Source organism: Protopterus annectens, chromosome 9.part0, assembly GCF_019279795.1.
Source record: "Protopterus annectens isolate FY-2018-M chromosome 9.part0, PAN1.0, whole genome shotgun sequence".
Classification (NCBI taxonomy): Eukaryota; Metazoa; Chordata; order Ceratodontiformes; family Protopteridae; genus Protopterus; species Protopterus annectens.
Window position 1 is genome coordinate 1,730,729,621 of NC_056743.1, and position 20,756 is coordinate 1,730,750,376.

Sequence of the window (20,756 nt, forward strand, 5' to 3'; positions counted from 1 at the left end):
CTGAACAGAAGATATACAAAAAGATTAAGAGAGAAATTAGAAGAAAGAAAAATACTTGCACAAGGGAAAACTGTCAACAGCTTCAAATGCAAATCTGTGTTCATTAAAATAACAGATTTATGAAAAGCATTATATAGACCAAGAAACCTTGGGCCATTTGGAAAAAGAAGTGACTGAGGAAGTGCAAAAATATAAAGAACAAAATCTAGAGATTTTTTTGAAAGGTATAAAAAAGCAGTATGAACCTGGGCAAGAAAGGGAGATCTGATATGCTGCAATATTTATGCAAAGAAGAAAGCCAAATTAATCAATATAAAAAACAAGCAAAACAGGCAAACTTATTTCAGATATGGAAAATTTGCAATATAAAAAAATAAGATCACAATGAGAGAATGTAAATCAGGTGATTAGTAAAGTAGAAATTAAAAAAAAATAAAAGCTGAAGTTATCGAATACCTGCAAAGTGAAAAATTAGTGTAGAAAGTCTAACAGAGGTTATATCACAGCATGATGGAACAATGAGTCTCCCAAGTAAGGAAAAACAGGAGGGGCAAGAGACATCTGAAGAAAGAATATGGACATAGGAAAGAAAAAGAGATTTAATATGATTCAATACAATACTAATCACTACAAAAAGAGCAGCTCCACAGATATGTGCAGAGAAATACAGGCTAAAGCATCCAGATATGAAAAAAATTGCAATACAAAAAATACAAACAGGTAAACTAGAAAAAGAAAATACGATTAGTAATAGAGTAGTTAAAGAAATAGAAAATGAGGCTATGGATTACCTGCAAAGTAAAGGATTTAGTGTAGAAAATCTAACTCTGATAACACCACAGCAGGAGAGAGCAACAGATCTCCAAATTAAGGAGAAACCAGTGGAGCAGGAAACATCTGATCAGTTGGCATATGAAGATATTTTGGAGCCTTCCACAGGAAGCTAGTACAAAAGTTCAACTGGATTTGTACTGCAAGGGAAGGAACAGGAAACAGTAGCAACTTTGATGAAGTCAATGTTGTGGCCAGTGAGTTCCCATATGAAAGAGCAATGCATGACACAGGAAAAAACTGAAGGGAATGTGACACAGGAAGATACTCTGGAACTTTCTGTAGAATGTCTGCAGGAAATGGAGAACAAAGAATGTACCCTCAGTTTAGAAGAAAATGATCTAAGAGAAGAGTTGCTTGCTTTAACATAGATGGATAGACATATTCACTCATTACAGCTGAGTGCACCTTCAGGCATTTCTGCAGTTAACTTCTACTAATACCTCTAGGCATCAAATATTGCGTGCTCATATTTGTATTAATAATTCCAAAACCATGCTACATACAAGGTATCAGAAGATTTCAACTTAAAGTATACAGGATGGCAAATGTATATGCATTGATATTCGATTTCTGTTTAAAGCAGCTAAAGAGATGTTGAATATTATTTGTGTACTGTTTATCTGGATTGCAATAATTTTCATATTTCACCCTATATCTCAACATTCAGATAATACATACAGAACTGCATAGCCTCATAAGAAAGCTTAGAGTTTAAAGAAAATCTGGCTGGCAGTATGTGTCTTGCTTGAGTAGTTGCTGAGATAGCATAAGCTCAAACCACACCCACTGGGAGTTAAAGGTACACACTCAAAAGAGCTGTACTAGAGGGAATGAGTTAAGAGCCATGAACAAAATAGACAACAGAAATAAAACCCAGAAAAGTTTGAAGGTTGATAAAACAAATGAACATAGTAATTAGTACTGTTCACAGAAATTCATACAATATAACAGAAGTGAATAGGATATATTATTGTGCGGCTAAATTAATAACAGATAAAGTCTTACCAAAAAAAAAAAATCACACAGGGCAGTAAAGGAGAGGAAGGGGTGAAATCAAATGCCATCATGGAAGTATCGAATAGAGAAAACTGTAAAGCAATTAAGACAAAATGTGACACTGTTAGAAGAATGCAGAAGGCAGAAGAGATCAACAAAAATATTCAGAAAGATAGATGTGATAAAAGCAATGTACAGCATCAGAACAGATCAGGATTTATCATGCACTATCGTAAATAGTAAATTAAAAATATCAGGAAAAGTACAAATATAGGTAATTTATTAGGAACTGAAACACCACCAAAAAAAGAAGAAATAGATACATTTGGGAGAAATATCTATAAAGATCCTGTTGAACATAACGGAGATGCTGAATGGATAGAAGAAGTAACAGAAGGAATAAAGTTAAAATGTACAAGATATGAAATGGGATGAAGCAATGGCCAGAGAAGCTGAAACAATATTAACAAAAGTGTCTAACTGGAACACCCCAGGCCCAGATGCAGTACCTAACTTCTAGCTAAAAGTATTAACATTTTTACATGAAGATTTAGCCACAAGTAAAAACTATTTATATGTGCATCCCAAACAGATGCTAACCTGGTTAACAAAAGGAAAAACAATACGCCTACTTAAGAGTTAACCTGCAAGCTATCCTAAAAACTATAGACCCCAATAACTTTCCTTACGAAGATGTATAACTATATGCTGGAATTGATACCAACAGAATTTACAGTCATTTAGAAGAAAACTCAATCATAGCAATAGAACAAAAGGGTAACAAAATAAAGTCATATGGAACAACTAATCACATGTTATGGCATGGATAGACTACAGAAAAGTATTTGACAGTATCCCACATTCATGGATAAAAGAGTGCTTAATAATGTATAAGCTACTTCCTACATTGATTGATTATATTACAGTGATCATGAAACAGTAGCAAACCACTTTTCAGTTAAGCCATGATAAAGGACAGATTATTATTCCAGGGATAAAAAATCAATGGGGGATATTCCAGGGTGACTCTTTGTCTTGCTCTTAACCCATTAGTTTATCTACTTAAAAATTAGGTTATGGCTACAATTTGCCTCCCAGAAAACAAAAATTTGTAATTATTCCCTCATCTTCGTTTTGTGGATGACTTAAAACTGCATAGTTCATCAGATGAGGAACTGAAAACACAGCTGCAAGTGGTCAAAAAATTTTTCAGATAATATAAGAACATCATTTGGTCTTGGTAAATGTGTCAAAGCAACCTTTAAAGCAGGAAAGCTGCAGCACCAAGAAAACATCAGCCTGGGACAGGAATATGATATAAAAGAACTTGAGTAAGAGGGGGAATATAAATATTTGGGAATTAATGAAGGATCAGTGATAAAACATGAACAAATGTGAATCAAACTTAATAAGGAATATATTACAAGACAAAAATTAATACTGAAAATGCAGCTGATATCTATGTACAAAGTCCAAGCTATCAACAAACTTGCTCATCCTCTCCTAACTTACAGTTTTGGAGTGACTGACTTTCCCCAAAAGGTGTTGGATTGGTTGGACAGGAAAACAAGAAAGTTTATTCACGCCTATCAAATGCTTTATAAAAATCAATGTATATCAAGACTATATTTCCCCATTCTGAAGAACGTCTGGGCCTCCTCAAAACTGATTACACGTATAGATCTGCAATACTAGACTGCCTACATAACAGCTGATCTCACAAGACCCAAACATAGTGAAAGTTTTAAAGCATGAGAATAAGTCTGAGATGACTTCACTACTTAGTTTAGCAGAAACAAATCGGTGTGAAGTGGGAATGGAAATCAAACTAGAAGTAGATAAAAATCAAGCAGAAAGTGAATGTGCCAAAAAAACAAAAGAAGGAACATAAGGTGAAGGATCACATGGGAAGGCAAGAAATGTGGAAAATACATAAATATAGTTGCAAGTACAGAAAAATCTTGGAACAACCTCATGTTGATCAGGATCAAATGCAGGAATGGTTAAGGACAGGTAAATTTAAACCAAAAGATGAAAGGTTAATATTGGTGGCCCAGGACAGTCGACTATGTGCATGTTGATTTACAAAGTCCATTGAACATATGGGAGGACCAGACCAATCTAGTTTTTGTAAAACAGAATTGGAAACAGTCACACATCTTGTTGCTGGTTGAGATATACTAATGACAGAAGGACTGTATACTGAAAGGCATAATAATGTGACAAGACTGTTAGACTGGGGATTTTGCAAACATTATAATACTGACGTCGCTGAAAAACACTGGAAACATAAGTCACAAAGTGTTATAGAAAATGATGAAGTTTATATCATGTGAGATCACCCGTTGCCAACATTTCAAAAAATAGATGCAAGAAACCAGCTATAGTACTTCAAGAAAAGATGACAAAAGTAGCATTGATCGTTGAAATTGCTACATCCACTGACTACGGTGTGTTATGTACAGAGAGACAAAAGTCATAAAATACCAGGATTTGCAGACAGAAACAAGGGCAATGTGGATGAATGATACCCAGACAGTTTCAATAGTAGTAGGACCAATGGATCTAGAATTTATAATCGTATTTAGATATTTTACCAATACATGTAACGCCATATAAATTGTAGGAGTTAATTTTGGGTACATTGCGAGGACTGTAAATAGCACTTCAGGCTAATATCAAAGACTGAAACAATACTAATTTCATGAACTTTAATCATACTTTGACTTAGGAATGTGGTCCATTCCTATCATAGTATTAGCAACCCAAGAGTCTTGGAGAAATTAAAGCAAGAGAGCATCTACATTATCTAGGATGAGAAGAGCTTTCAGGGAGTGGAGTTTTTGTTTAGACTCCTGACTTTGAGCAGTATCGCCTTTAGATTATCCTGGGTAGGTCCAGCTATGTCAGATGATTTTTCAAGTTGAGAATGCCTAAAAAGGCACTGTGGGGCTGGATAAAGTGCTAGAGGTGCAGTCCATCCCTAGTGAAGCAGCATGGTCCATCACTCATATCCTCCCAGGCTGATAAATATTATACCCCATTTGAATGATACCAAAAACTGAGCCAGTAGTAATTATCTTTTGTTCATATTGTGGGATCATTGTCAGAGAAGACAGAGAGTTCTTCAATGCTAGGCTCGTGCCACCTGGGAGAAGTATATTGCTTTAAGGTAGGGTTATATGTTATATCCTTTTAGTTTAACAGTATTGTACCACTGTGAATGTGAATGCGTGTAGCAGGGTGCTAGTTAACATACATCACAGCATTTTTTGCCATTTGTCCAGATGGTAATAACAGACAGCAGACATTTTTTGAGAGTGTGGGGAGTGTCGCATCCTCACATACAAAGACTTTAACTCACTCTTTCTTCATGGGTTTAATTAAGCAATTTTCATTTATTGAGGTGTATGTGGTATGTGTAGGCATCAAAAGTCAGTGGGTATACTTTGATGGCTTACCTTTGATGAGGTATCCAGTACCAAGAAGTCTCCTGACAAGGCCGCATCTGTCATTGCAAATTAACATACAAGTTTATCATAATATTTTTTTTTTTATGCTAAAAGCATCAATAGCTGTACTATACTTTTCGCATCTTCTTTCATTTTGCTTTACTGATGGGGAAACAACACAGATGAACTGTTAACTCTGCCATAGAGAGCTGGAAATGCTGGTCCCTCATCCCTGTAGATTTTTTTCTCTTTTCATGTAATAAGTTCTTATTTGAAATAGCTATTAAATAATTGCATTGAATTACTGACTTTTCCCCCATTTTGTATCCCTCTGCAGGTCATGAGTAGTTTGAGGCATGTCAGCCGAAGTCCTCCACTCCAGCAAGGAAGCACTCCCCCTCAGCCATTATGTCCATGCCCTCCATATCAGAAAGGGATCAGTCCCCATTACCCATTACATCCATGTCCTCCGTACCAGCAAGGGATCATTCCCACTCACCCATTACATCCATGTCCTCCATGCCAGCAAGGGATCATTCCCCCTCAACCATTACATCCATGTTTTGCATAATCAGGGAAAAGTGACTTTAGGCTTTCCAAAATGTTAAGGTCACGTCCATACGCAGCAGCCAGTTGCAAGCTTTGGGTAGGCAGTGGGACCCATGTCAATGTCTAATGCAGCACTTTAAGCATCACTGGACTTGCCTGCTTTGAAAATCAATCATCTAGAGGCCACACCTTCAACATCAGCATCTGCCCACCCAGAAACTTCTGGACAAGGTGCGCAGTGCAGATCAGTGGGCTGATATGCTGGTTGCAGCAGTCTTTTACCTACCACCTACTATCGTCTGTGCATCCACCTTACATAGCCATATCTTCCCCTTGTGCTTTGTCTCACATCTTCTCCATCACTATTTTCCCATCCTTCTCTTTGCAAACCATGTCTATGGTGTGACCGTCAACCCCCTTTGTCTTGTCTGTATTTTTATGTTGCTCGTCCAAACCCTTACCTTCCTTCTATCTGTCATATCTTTCCTTGCATCCATATATACTTCCTTCTCTCCCCTTATATATTTCAGACAAAGTGAACTAACCTGACCAAAATAATAAAATATCCTCCTGTCCCACCTCCTCCAGTGCAACCCGCATTTTCATCCTAATGTATTTCTCTTGTTTAATTTCTCATCTTTTTCCAACATTCCTATCTGCCTATTTTCCACACTTAAAATGAAATAAGTTAGTATCCATCAATCAACCCATGTAGAATAAGGCTGCTGGTGAAAGTGGGTTTATCTGCTTGCCAGTGCCACTGAGATAAAGTACACAAAGCTTATAGCACTAATGTCTTGCAATATTAGAGCATGCATGCACCTGACAGCTTACTATGGAAACCTAAGAAGTTACATCAGACTTCCTCATAACTGCAGCACATATGCATGTGTAAATGCACTGCCTGCACACTTGTTAGTGCAGTATGCATATTTACATTCATACTTACATCTGTGCAAACTTTGTTTGGACAGTTATTCACGGGCTGCACATATGTGAAAACCAGCATCAATGATTTGTGCTTACTGCATTCAATTACTTTTAAAGCACCACTGTTTATACATTTGCCTTGCACACTAGTGCATCATATAACAATGACTTCATGGACTAAAACAAGATCATGATGCCAGTTATCAAATGCATACTCTGGGTATGTTGAATTCATCTTCTTTCACTTTATTGCTTTCATTGTCTTGTTTCCCAATTAAAACTTCCTCAGCGAGTCAGTATGCTATGCTTTGGAATGAATAGTTTTGAGCATTAGAGCACAATCTCTTAACTGCTTTCATCTGTAAGACTGAGACACTCAAAAAGTAGTGATCATTAAATGCCTTTTTTGGAACTACTAACTCCCTCCTGCCATTTTGTATTTTAAAGGTGTTTCAACCACAGTCCTCCCTCTGGAAATAATTTTCAAAATTAGCAGGTATTTCATTCTACTATGCATTCTTACTGTCCTAAGAGTTTACCCTATTTATGTTACCCATACGAAGACTCCACATTTGAAAATGGAGATCATCATCTGAGTCTGGCTACATTAAATAAAGGGATAAAGTCTTGATTATGATCCACAAGACCTTCATTCGACTAGTGTCTTTGACATTGGAAGGGCCAAGAAGAGAGGAGTGGAGTAAATGGTCAGTGCTGGTTCATCCATCCTTTGAGAGTGAGACAGAACACATGATGTTACACTAACACTTAGTTGAGTCCAGATATCCAACTCTAGAACATCGATTTCAGCAGCAACTTGGTTGGAATGAGAGGTGTGCTTATTAATTAGTGTTCCCTATAGCTAGAACCAGGCATGTATAGTAGTGATAAGGGAGCTCAGGCACTAAAATATCTGGTAGTGTCTGCCCGAATGACATCTTGCTGTGACCAGCTTTTAATCCAAAGGAAGTGAATGGGGCACTTTTAATGTCTGGTAGGTAATGACGGACCTAAAAAGAATAACTAAGGACAAAATACTAGGAAGTCCATATGAATTCCTGGTCAATGCTGCATTGTTATTTATTGAGCTTATATCAAAGTTTAACTTTATAAATTATCTCTATATCCATTTAATATGCTTATCTTTGCTTTCCCATATTTCACAAGTCTAACTTTATTGATATTTAATTCTAGATGTTTGCACTTGGTCCACTTGATTATGCCATCATTTACTTCTTCAATTTCAAAATTACTATTGTTACCAATAATTATAATTTTAACTTCCTTTCCTCATTTTGTACAGAAAACATTATTACTGTTTAAATTATTACAGATTTACAAAGAACCCCTTTGTAGTATACCAGAACCCATTTGTACTCCCCCACTTAACAGCCCTCCCTTCATTATCTGTATCTCGTTCAAATGCAATACATGTAAAAAAACAGTGACATATCTGTCCCTTAATAATATTCTTTCCTGGAATTTTATTAAATGTGCCTGCAGATTAACACTTAATTCATATCAGTATGATTTCCATTTTAACAAAACATATACTTTTTACCTGAGTTTTGTAAGATAAACTGAAGTTTCCAGAAGAACATTGAAGAACATTTGTATTTTGAGACTCAGGACAGCAGGCACATGTCTGACCTAGGGATAAAACAACATATTTATGCTTTGTCATTCTTTTTTCTTATTATTGTTGTGGTTTATTTGTATTTCCAAATGTTGCTTAATGCTGCACAACCCATAAGTCAGTTTACAAGAACAATTGCTTATACTTCTTACTGAGATGTGGCAGGCTGTGGACTGTCACGAAGTAAAGTACCACATTTCTTTCTTCATTACACAAACTGTACAGTAGAACAACAATAAATGTCCTGTTAAATGCAATTAGTTCACCACAAAACACAGCCTGGAGTATCCTATTCCATTTAAAATGTGTCATTTAAGTATATTAACACAGCTGATACATTTCAAAACAAACTGTACTGTAAAACAAATAATGGCATTATAGGTTATATATTTTATTCATGATTAACCACTTAATCAGTGGGACATATATTATAACAAGTTAACTGACTGGAAACAAATGCTGGGACAAAATCATTTACTACCTGCTACTACAATGTACATAACAGTTTTATTTCTCACGCCTGTATGGTCTGAACACAAAGCATACAGTCTATTTAAAAGCTATAAAAATCTAGTAAATATTTCATTTTAAGTTAAAGATTTAAAGTCTGCCCTTGTAAACTTGCAGTACTCTTAAACAAGGGTATGATTTGAAGAAGCTGTAGCCCTTTCTTTTTCAGATCAAACATCTGCTTACCAACAATTGGAATTAATGATTATTTGACTAAGTATGACATAAATCCAGCTTGTCAGAAGTTTAAAAATACAATGCTTCTTTCATGTGAGGTGAAATGGACTTCTGGAAATCAAGGAATCATCTGTACCATTTTTGGCCCATAATATTAAAAATCCTAATTGTGAAATTGTGCACTAAATTATATTAATAAGTTATAACTTGTGCCACTGCATAGTTCTATTGAATGGGATGTTCAGCATCGTCTACAGGTCCTAGCCATTTGGTGAGTGATTAAAACGAGAAACTTCAGCTGTACTATATTCAGATCAGAATACCATTTGACATATGTGGAAACAAAACAGAGCTGAAATAGCATACAGCAAAATGTACCAGGCCATACTCATTCTCCCTGTGAAAGAATCTGGCAGATTTCTCACATTATTTTGCAAGCTCTGTGGTTTTGTTTGATGGCATATTACCATTTTAAGTTTATTTATTTAGATGTACCAACCCGTTCCCCTTACAATATAAAATATCATAAATCAATGAAAACATTAAAACATTAAAATTCAAGCAACAAGAAATACCAATAAATATACACAAGGTGTATTAAACAGTAAATAAACAATAAAATCAACTATATTTAACTGGAAATTGTTTAAAAAACAATATTAATACCATAAATCTTGCTGTAGTTTATGTAAACTTTCTGCGGGATTTCCTAAAGGCTGAATTAGTCACATGTGCCCTTAACTGAAAGGTAGTAAAGTCCACAGAGATGGACATAATAACCAGATGACTGATAGTCAGGTGAATCAATACTGATACAGATACATAAAATCATCAGCAGACCAGGGCTGTTAGTTGGAGTGCAAACAACTAAGAGCACCTTTAGGTAGAAGGGACTCTTATGATTCAGGTCTCACTACGTAAGAGCTAGGACATTAGGAAATGACCAAGAAAGGACCAACAGACAGCCAAGCTCCTGCCACACTGTAGTAATGTGACAATAAAGTAACATCTCACTTAATAATCCTGTTAAGAAATTCTGCAGTCAAGCAGTATATAAAAGCTTAAGGTACAGGTCATTGTGTTAAGTTGTCATGATACCACTGCAAGGTCAATTTACAATGTCATATGTTTAATCCTGTATATGTGCTTGGCCTGGAATGATGAAGGCTTTACAAACACTCACACTTGGTGTTAGTGTGTTATACAGTAGCACTTCAGGGCTCTGCATCTTTATCACAACTTCCAACCTAGTTTCCCATAAAAAAATCAAAGGTGACTGAAAAAGAACCTGGGAAAGACAAACAGCAATATACACTAGCATCAGCAAGTCATTTTTGATATAAACAATTTAAAATTTAATAAAGGGAGTCTTCTTAAAGGATAAAATCAGGTATGCATTCCTGAGAAAGACAAACGTAAAGCTGAATACTCTGAGCAATGATGTTGTAAACTGCTCCGCAACAAGACATCTCTAAACAGAAGAATGCACCATCTGAACAACACCAGCATCAAAACCAAACATTTAGAAATGCCACGACTCAGTGGGTGCTTATGTCCAGATACCACCTACTGGCAGTGCCTTAACATTCAAGAGACAAACTAAGCAAGAACTGTTTGTGAAAGTCCAAAGTAGGAATGCAGGTATCAAAATAAGCCAGTGGTCAATAAGTATTAAAAGATGCAGAAAGATCAAGAAAGACCACAATGAAATGTTACTGTTTGTCATGCTCTGCCAGCAGTTAGTTCATAACCTACAACCACCTGCTTCACTACTATGTGTGGATTGAAAGCCTAACAGTGGCAGTGTTAGCACTGGGTGTAATAAATATGGGTAAGGTGGTACAGAGGGAAGAACCCTAACTTAATCCTGCCCCAACCACCAAATTTACACACCACCTTATGCAAAACCTTCCCCTAACAATACAACTTAACAAGACACAAACACATGCACACACACACACACACACACACACACACACACACACACACACACACACACACACACACACACACACACACACACACAAATATACAACACTTCACCAGTATAAGCACATCGTACAGGATACAAAAGTGATTGACTAGCCTCTCTGAAGTGGTAATTCCTGATAGAAGAGGGTAGGTGGTCAGGTATGCTGAAGTGGAAATATGTGGATCATGAAGATCTAATGGTCTTGGTAAGTATTAACTTTTTATTTCATGTGATACAGTCTGTCCACTTCAGTGGTCGGACAGAGTCCAGTGCTGATACTCTTTTGTGGATTCATGACAAAATAACATGAAAATGGCATATCTAAAGGTCAACCTGGATTTGAAGATCACAACTAGCTTGTAGTGTCTTGCAAAAGTGTGCAGTGATTCCCATATTGTTCTGGCACAAATGATATCAGCAGAAAAATTCCTAAAATAAGCTAATAAAATTGAAGAATGTATCTTAGGGGTGCCTGGCAAAGATATGTATGTATTTAGAGTGAAAAAAGTAATGCGGTCTGATAGTCACCTGGATAGAACAACCTTTATCACCTTTTTTCAAATGTAGACAGACCAAAGGAAAGAAAAAAGCTGGTCATCCTTTCGAGTGTTGTTTATGTGCAGATAAAACTGTCAATATCTGTAAACATCTAGACAGTGTTACTTGCATTCTTTCTTATTAGGAAACAATTGAAAGAATACTGTTAGATCAAGAGATTGGTTTAAGTTAAAATCAGTAGCCACCTTTGGTATACATGCTGGATTAGTACAAAGGCAGATTCTGTCCTTATCCAATATTAAGGAAGGAGATTGTGCTGACAAAACATGAAGCTCAGCTACCTTTCTGGCATAACCAATGGCAACCAACACCGTTTTGCAGGAAACTGAAGGAGCCAAATGAAAGTATGGTTAATCTCTCCTGAACATGATTTAGATGTCATGGAGGAAAAGGTTTCCTAAATGGAAATGTTATTAAGAAAACACCTCTTAGAAAATCCTTGAAGACTTCTGATGAAGCTAAAAAAAGAGTTTAGACCCTCATGAAACTAAGGTATTGCTGTCAAATGAACATTCAAAGTTTAATAGCTAGATTCATTGTCAAAAATATCTGCTGCAAATGTGAAAACTCTGTGTACAGGTGTTGAAATCATTATGTGGTTGTCCACAAGGGAAACGGTGTTCACCTGACCTTATAGATTTTCCTAGATGAAGGATTTAGGGCTGCATTAAGGATCTGGGAAACTCTAAAGGGATATGCCAAGTCCCTGTCCATTAAGCAAATTGGAGAAATCATACTGTTCATTTAAGGAAAATGTCACAGAAGAGGAAGCCATACCTGTTGGGGACAGAAGGGGGGTAGGGGAATGACTTTGACCTTGCTAATCATGGTTTCTGCATACATATCATGATGAACAGTAAAGGAGTAACTACATACAGAAGTCCCAGGGGCCATTGATGATCCAGTGTTAACATTATACTTAGGAACCAGTAGTGTGGCATCAGTAAAAAATCTCCTGAACTTGTCCACTACTAGAAACTGATAATAATCTTGGCCAGTTCTTAGAGTCACATGGCCTCACATCATAGAAGATATGATCAGGTTCCCCCTTTGAAATTTTTTGTACCATACAACTGCTATATTGTCAGAGTGGATGTAAATTGCACCACAGGGAAAGAAATACTGAATAGCCAGAAACAAAAGGAGAACTACCCTCATTTCTAGTTCATTTATGTGCAAGGAGGCCTCTTGGTCTGTCTAATTTCCATTTGTCCTGAATAATCCCCCATCCCTATCTAAATGTCAAAGGATGCATGATAACTGTGACAGTGGGAAGCAGAGTTGTAAGGGAAGAGCTCTGTGAAAGGCTGGCCTAGTTCAGGCATCATTAAATGTGTCAGTGACATGCTACAGAAAGACAATTGGTTTGGGACAGAGGATTGGGCATCTAAAACTAGTGAATATTTAGGGTCCACTGCAAAATACTCAAAGTACCTAGCAAATGGAACTAGATGAACAGAAGCTGTTTTAACCTCAGCATTTTGAGGCCAAGGTTACTGTAGGAGTAGGATGAGACAGCAGAGATTGTACAGACACTGTATAGAACAAATCCTCTCTATTGGAAGGTTAACTAATTTGCCTCTGTATTCAGGTGGCAAACATTAAATGTTTGTGACTCACATTTTACATCATTCACTGATAGCAGCAAGGACCTTAACAGTTGCAGCAATTAATTCCATGCTCAAATGAATGACTGCCTGGTGTGGCAGCTAGGAGCCAGTCATCAGAGTATGGGAAAACAAAGAACCGTAGGAAATTAATAGACCATAAAAAATCACGGTAGTCCACGTTGCAATAAAGGCTGTCTTCCTAAATCCAAAAAGGTTCACCACCACCACTTCCAAATGTCAGAAAAGTATCGCAAAACTCTTTTATTGAACAAATACATGTAGGTTTAGTGCTTTCATCTCCACACTGGAGACCTCATCAGAACCATGTATCAAACTCATTGCAAACCTTATATACATATAAAATTTAAATGAACCAATCAATACAAACAAACAATTAATCAATAAAACAATTATGCAGTATACGTCTGTATGCATAAGGAATAGCTGACCATATTAAGTTAAGTAAATAAACATCCAACTGTGCTTGTGTGGATAAAACACGTGTTATGACATTAAAACTGTTACATTCACACACTGTATAAAATTTCATACTAAAATGTTGTGTATATTAAAATATTCTATCTCTCCCTATTAAAAAATGCTTTAAATATTTTTATATATATTTGTTATGCAAATATAGTTTTAAATCTTTAAAAACATCTTTACATGCACATCATAAATATAATAAAATTGATGTATATCTACATAACTAATAAATTATTATTATTATGAATATAATATATAAATTGTATAATATGAAAATATATATAATATAAAAAATATAAAAGAAGTGTTGAATATATAATTTTAATAAACAAATACATATAGGTTATAAGAATTAGTCACATAAGACAACTTTAATAAATAATACTAATAAAATGTGTTATATGTTGTTATATATTTTTATTATATATATATTTTTTATTTTATATATATTTTATGTATGTTTTTTAGGGTCATTAGATAATAATTTCAGGGCTGGCACAATGGATATATGGTCATTCAGGCCCTTGCCACTAACGGCATCAAGCCTGAGTTGCCATATCATCTCTCTATAAGCTAATTTCATCTCCCAGTCACCCCCTCTATCAAACTGGTCCACAACCTCAACTACCCAAAATTAAAAATTGGCCTTGTCACATGTTGAGGAATACCTATATAGTGCATTATTTTCATTTTTACGATTTATGTCTCTCATGTGCTCATATATCCTTTTTCTCAAGTTTTGCCAATATAAAAACTCCAACAAAATTTACAATATACTAAATAAATCAACCCCTTAGTGTAACAACTGCTATACTTCTTAGACTTCAATGTAATGTTTAAACTAGGTAGTGTAACTGTTTTTTCCCCGGCTATAAATGGACATTGGGAGCATCTACCACATTTAAAAGTACCTATTTTATTTAAAGCTGTTTCTCCTTGATTTATGTATTTCTTTTTTTCTAGGATATTTTTTATATTATAGCCTCTCCTGTAACTATCAGTTAGTTTACTTTGAAAAATTGTAGCTCTTGTAGATACTGTTTTAAATAAATCCCATGTCTCACTTGACACATTTCTGTAACCACCCTATATTCTGGAAATATGTAAGAGTCAAATAAGGTAAACCATTCTTATTATTGTTCTGCAATACTTTTTCAGTTCTTTCCATAGTTCTATCATTCGTATAATTTAATAAAGGTATATATTTGTCACCCCATCCCTTGACTACATATTCTTTAATAGGCTGTGTAATTTCCACAGGATAATCTATTTGGTGGAACATATTCTGTACTTTATCTATTTCTATAAGAAATTCATCCCTGTCTGAAGTCATACGGGCCACCCTAATCATCTGTCCGTTAATTATATTCCTCTTGAGATGGTCAGGGTGGTCACTATTAAAATGCAAATATGTGTTAGAAAAATGTTCTTTTCTATAGATATTTGACTTGTACGTATTGGCCCAATAGTCCTTACGTAACTTAACATCAAGGTAGTGAATTTCATGTGAATCTATATGATGGGTAAATCTTAAAAAGGTAGTACTCTGATTAGTATAAGAAATAAAACTACCTATAACTTCATCAGGGCCATCCCACAAAATAAATATATCGTCCAGGAACCGATAGTAGCTTTTAATATAAGTAGAAAATTCAGTACCAAAAACATGTTGTCTTTCCCAATATAACATTACTATATTGGCATAAGTGGGGGCACATGCTGCCCCCATAGCCACTCCTTCTTTTTGGTGGTAAAAATCACCTTGAAAGAAAATAAAATTGTTTTTGAGTACCAACTCCATACATTCTAAGACTAGCTTAAATTCATTACAGGTTAATAGGTTCATTTCTATTAACATATTTTCAAACCAGTCCATCCCTGTGTTATGTGGTATGACCGAAAATAAATCTTTGACATCTATAGTAATGAATTTCATGTCCTCACTATAAGGGTCCTTGCTAAATTCCAAATTTCTGCAGAAAGTCCCATGAATCCACCAAAATATGAGGATATTTCCTATGGTACTTCTTACGTTTGGTATCTATGTATATAGCCAAGGGTTGGGTTTTTGAACCTTGTGATGAGACTATTGGTCTCATTGGGGGGTTGTAAATATTTTTGTGGGTCTTCGGTATGCCAAAAATGGCAGGGATGACTGGTTTGGTGACTTTCAAAAAATTTGATAAATCAATATCTATAAGCCCTTGAAATAAATTGTCTTCTATAATATAATCTATTTTGCAATACGAAATATTAATTTCATTTTTAGAGACCGAATTGTAGCACTTATCGTTATTTAATATCTCAAACATTCTGTTTTCATAATCCCACCTATCCATAAGGACAATTCCACCACCTTTATCCGGTTTCATTACCCGGATATTCCTATTTTCACTAAGCTCACATAAAAGCTTATTTTCTTCTTTGGTTAAATTACTACTATTCATATTCGCATTCTGCTTAAATTCCCTTCTAATTCTGTTGTTAAGTAAGTTTTTAAAACTGTAAATATCTTGGTGAAGAGGAGGGTTGTAAATACTATGTCTACTTAATTCATCCCTCTTATGGTGAGACTTGTCCTCACCAAACACCTGCATCAAATTTAACTTCCTAGTAAAAAGCCTGATATCTAACAAAATAATATCTATATTAGGTTTAGTAGCAGGTACAAAAGTAAATCCTTTTGTAAACAACTTAAAATGAACATCCTCAATTTTCAAATCTGTATAATTGAAAATAAAAAAATTATTACATGAATACACAGATAAGGGTTTGTATATGGACGTAACATCTCCACATTCACCTATATTAAATTGTTCTATCTGTATGTTGTTCTTCTGTAATGGTTGTAGTTGTTGGTCCCTGTAACTTGGGCATAAGATGGTTGTTGTACCCGTTTTTTTAACCTTTTGGACCTCCTTGGTCCCTCCCCCCCTAAAGGGGTCCCTTCATTACAGTTTAAATCATCATCACATAAATTATATTCTTGTTCATACAAGTTCACCTCGTGTTCCCTATTAGCATTCCTCTTGTTGTTCCTATAGTTGTCTTGAGACTGTAAGTCTGAATCATAATTTTGTTTCTCATAACCTCTATTACTTCCCTTAACAAATCTTTTATCACAATTATATGCTAGACCAAATCTGTATTCATTAATATCCCTATCCAATTTTGATAACTTCCTATTGTAACTACGTGTAATAGTATAATCAACATCTTGCAAAAATCTTAAATACATGTTTTTATATTCTTGTACAGAAAACAGTAAATCATCATTAATTTCTTTGTACAGTTTGTCAATGTCCTTCTTTTCAATTTCCATTCTTTGTTCATTATGTTTAATTAACACCCTTAGTATGGCCAGTCCACAGTCATTAAAAATATCACATATATTTTTAAAAAATTCAGTATCAGTAGCACCATTAATATTATTAGGAAACTTGTTAATTCTCAACCCTTTCGGTACAATTTTGTCATGCAGACATCTATTGAAATACCAGTTTTCCAAAGATAAAGATTTGTACCTGGTTCAAAGGGTTTTTGACACCTTACACTTCTCCTTGTAACCTAAACCATCGCTCCTATTGTCCTCCCGGCATCTATTGTTGTTGGTGAAGGATGAATTCAACCAACTATTAAAATCCATGTCCTGGTATTTGTGGAAATAGTCTTTAGAACCAACTCCCTCTGCTGATTCTTGGTTTCTTCGACTAGAAACCTTAGTACGAATGCCCTGGCAATTAGAACACACCTCAGTCTCTTTCGACTCCATTCTCCTGTTCGTAGTGCCTGTATCTGTCTCAGTATCTGATACCACTTCCGTTTCCCCTCTTGCCGACGGACTGCTCTGTGCACAATGTATTTCTTCCCTTGAACATATTTAACACATATAACACATTTTATTAGTATTATTTATTAAAGTTGTCTTATGTGACTAATTCTCATAACCTATATGTATTTGTTTATTAAAATTATATATTCAACACTTCTTTTATATTTTTTATATTATATATATTTTCATATTATACAATTTATATATTATATTCATAATAATAATAATTTATTAGTTATGTAGATTTACATCTATTTTATTATATTTATGATGTGCATGTAAAGATGTTTTTAAAGATTTAAAACTATATTTACATAACAAATATATATAAAAATATTTAAAGCATTTTTTAATAGGGAAAGATAAAATATTTTAATATACACAACATTTTAGTATGAAATTTTATACAGTGTGTGAATGTAACAGTTTTAATGTCATAACACGGGTTTTATCCACACGAGCACAGTTGGATGTTTATTTACTTAACTTAATATGGTCAGCCATTCCTTATGCATACAGACATATACTGCATTATTGTTTTATTGATTAATTGTTTGTATTGATTGGTTCATTTAAATTTTATATGTATATAAGGTTTGCAATGAGTTTGATACATGGTTCTGATGAGGTCTCCAGTGTGGAGATGAAAGCGCTAAACCTACATGTATTTGTTCAATAAAAGAATTTTGTGATACTTTTCTGATGTTTGGAAGTGGTGGTGGTGAACCTTTTTGGATTTAGGAAGACAGCCTTTATTGCAACGTGGACTACCGTGATTTTTTTTAGAGTATGGGAAAACTCTGATCCCCTGCAGTCTCAGGTGAGCTGTCACTGCAGCCCTATCCTGGGATTATGTTGAGACCAAATGGAAGGCCACACTCTGACACAAAAGCACAGAAATGCATTAGACATCTTGGCAATTCTGATGTGCAGATAGCCTTCTGGAGATCCATAGAACACATCCATTCACCTTTTTACAGGCATGAAAGACTGAACTGCACTGTGAGTATCCAGAATTTAGTTTTGGCTATATGATGATTTAGGCCGCTTATATCTAATATGGGTCTGAAGTCCTCCATCCTCTTAAGCAACAAAAAAGAATCTTGAATAAACCCTGAACTGCCTCAGCTCTAGTGGAACATCTCGGATTGCTCTTTTTCCAGAAAATGTGCAACATCAGCCATGAGAAGATAGCCTTGGGAAAAAACTAAGGGGATCTTGTTTCTTTTGGATATGACATCCATTATCCACCTGCCCTGTGCTATAGTATACCATGCTTGTAGATGAAGGGTTATTCAACTTCCAACTGCTTCTAGAGTTGGACACTTAGGAAAGTCCTCTGGGATTCTGTCCAAGTTCCTACAAGGAGAACTATGGACTCCTTGGTTCTTTCATCCCCCTCTGTCTGTAGAGCATCTATTTGGAAAATTCCTATGTTCACATGTATTTCAGTCTGATCACTTCTTGAAGGGTTGCTGTTGGGCCTTTGTTGGCCACAAGTTATGTGAACTCTTCTAATGCCTTGAAAAGGTCCTCTCAATAGTACATAACTTGATACCAACAGTCACAAGCATTTTGATTCCTGATCACTTTTCTACAACTTGTCCTTCATCTGGTATCTAAACACATAGGTCATATTATATGGAGTGAAAGATGTCTTAAAAATTGTGCTCAAAATGACAAGATTCAGCCAGAAATGCCAGTGTATCTCTATGCCTGTCCCAGCTGCTCTTGCTGTTCCATTGACCACATTATGAATCAATCTTCAAGGAAATTCTGGTCATCGCTATCAAGTGTGGCTCTATTTTTCTTCAGTAGTCACCTTTTCCAGCATATCTAATGTACATTCTGTTTGGTTGCACTGAAAACATATCATGCATGCCAGGTAATTCAGTGTCCTGACTGTGAACTGTAAACACAATTTCATATCCAGTGAATCCCTATCTTGGGGATGGATCACAGAACTCTGCTCCAAGGGTTCTTTCTTGAAGCCGCTGCTTCCATGACAGAATTAGCCAAGAGAACATTGCATTAGCCATGTCTGTCCTGATGGGGTGAAGGATTTTATCCAATCTCTTGGGGATAATTTCCACCATAGCTGACTCACCATGTCATAGCCACTACCCGCTCAGTCATTTCATTAATGGGCAGGACAACCTAAGATATATGTGGGACAGAACAGAAAGCCTTCTGTAAGATCTCTTTCATGTGGAGGTTGCATTAAGTGGAGATGATCTAATCTGAGACATTATATCTAGTATTTCCCAGACTTTGGGCCATTGGAAGGGGTATGGGGAGCTTTCCCTGTGTCCATAGTAGTACCTGAGGTAGGGAACTCTACTGGGGAGCCTATAAGCCACCATTTGCATCTCATCTTCCTTGATATACTTTTGTGAATGCTCAGTTGAGGACTAGGCTCTGGACACGGGAAAGTATTGTCAACATTATGTCATTTTGCCCTTATATCATGAGGATAAAATGATTAAGATTTCTTGCTGGGGAGTATCCTTGGGTGGGACTAAAGTGGAAGTAGACTCCTGGGAGTCTACCAACATGACAGTTTGGATTGTTTCCATCTCATGACCCCTAACAATGAATGCTGAGACAGCCTTGACTGGTGATATTGGCCTCCCAGTAAACACCAAAGCCCCAGAGGTTGATGATGACTTGGTGGAATCAAGACCTAGTATTTGTGCCAGTACTATCTCTGAGATAAGCTTCAAAGGCTCAAAAGCAAATGAGGCTGACACAAAGAAAGGCACCAAGGTTTTAAGAGCCCAAGTCTATGCCAAACCATCAAAATCAATTACAGAAGCCTAGTGATACTTGGTCTTGAAGTGCCTTTTCACTGGCATAATTGGTACTGATAAACGCATCCAGAGTAGAAGGGGTCACTAATGTCACTGTCAGATTCTGCTGGAATATTGATGGGTCTGATCCATGGAGTGCTGAAGGTGGGCCACAACAAAAGCTGAAAATACTGATGCAAGGGTCCTTATTTAGTTGCCCAGGAAATGGGGAAGGGGATACTCACCTTATACCAGACCTTAATCAATGTCCTCATCATCCTGTTCCAGTCAAAGTGGATGGAGAGACTGTGGGCAAATGTAGTTTCTACTAAACATTGGGGATAGCCCTCTAAGGAACCCTAGCTGACTTGTCCTTTTCAAGCTTGCACTTTTCTTTTCTTGGTTCTTATTTGGTGAGGAGGAGA

At 35.9% G+C, this 20,756-nt stretch overlaps 1 protein-coding gene across 1 annotated transcript in view; it reads right to left on the reverse strand.

Moving 5' to 3' along the window:
• The window catches only part of LOC122810771, a 447,989-nt gene that overhangs the window by 246,863 nt on the left and 180,370 nt on the right, over positions 1–20,756 (reverse strand). The window contains exon 3 of the mRNA XM_044082332.1: positions 8,323–8,411. The gene's annotated coding sequence lies outside the window, so the exon portion shown is untranslated. The remainder of the gene's footprint in view (positions 1–8,322; positions 8,412–20,756) is intronic.